Here is a 946-nt window from a genome sequence, read left to right as displayed (position 1 = left end):
AAAAAAAAAAAAAAAAAAAAAAACACACACACACACAGTTCTAGTTATTTTTACCTAATAAACAACAACCATATAATTGTGTAAATGAAAATAACAAGAACGAACACGACTTTGTTCATATAAAAAATAAAATGAATAAATGTGTTGAAAACATAAATCCAAATGATAATATGATTAATGATATAAATGAATATATTTGTCTAAGGAATACTCTTCATTCAATAAAGAAGATATCATGATGAATCATAAGAAGAGTTCCTATGAGAGTTTATAATATCACAATGAAAACATAAATAAGTATATTCAGTTTTTAAATATTAGGATTAGAGATCAAAAAAAAAAAAAAAAAAAAAGTAAAGATGAATGTATTCATACAAACTCTTTGCATAAATGTTCTTCATAAAAATATATAAAATAAAATCATAAAATAATTAATGGTTTATTATAAAAAGGAATAATTTTATAAACGAACGTATTTTTTTTGATAATAATAATAATAATAATATATATATATATATATATATTATATATGTTGAATAAATGTACAGTTTTTGTGTTTTCCCCTTTTTCATTTTTATATTTTTCTAAATATTTTATTTTATAATATTTTAAAAAGATTCATCTTTTTATTTAATATGTGATTAATATGAATGTATATGTTAATATACAATTAGTATCGTTTATATTATTTATAATTATTTCATTATTTCATTATTTATTTATTTATTTATTTTTTTTTTTTTTATTTATTTTTTTGTTGAAAATTTATTTTGATTCAATATTGCTTTGGATCTTATTTATTTTAATTTTAATTTTTTTTTTTTTTTTTTTTTTTTTTTTTCAATTTTATTTTTTTTTTTTTTTTAATTTTATTTTATTTTATTAATTTTTTTTTTTTATTTTATTATTTTTTTATTTTTTTTTTTTTTTTTTTTTTTTTTTTTTT

This window comes from Plasmodium reichenowi, chromosome 12 (genome assembly GCF_001601855.1).
Source record: "Plasmodium reichenowi strain SY57 chromosome 12, whole genome shotgun sequence".
Taxonomy (NCBI): Eukaryota; Apicomplexa; class Aconoidasida; order Haemosporida; family Plasmodiidae; genus Plasmodium; species Plasmodium reichenowi.
Note: the sequence above shows the minus strand (reverse complement) of the source record.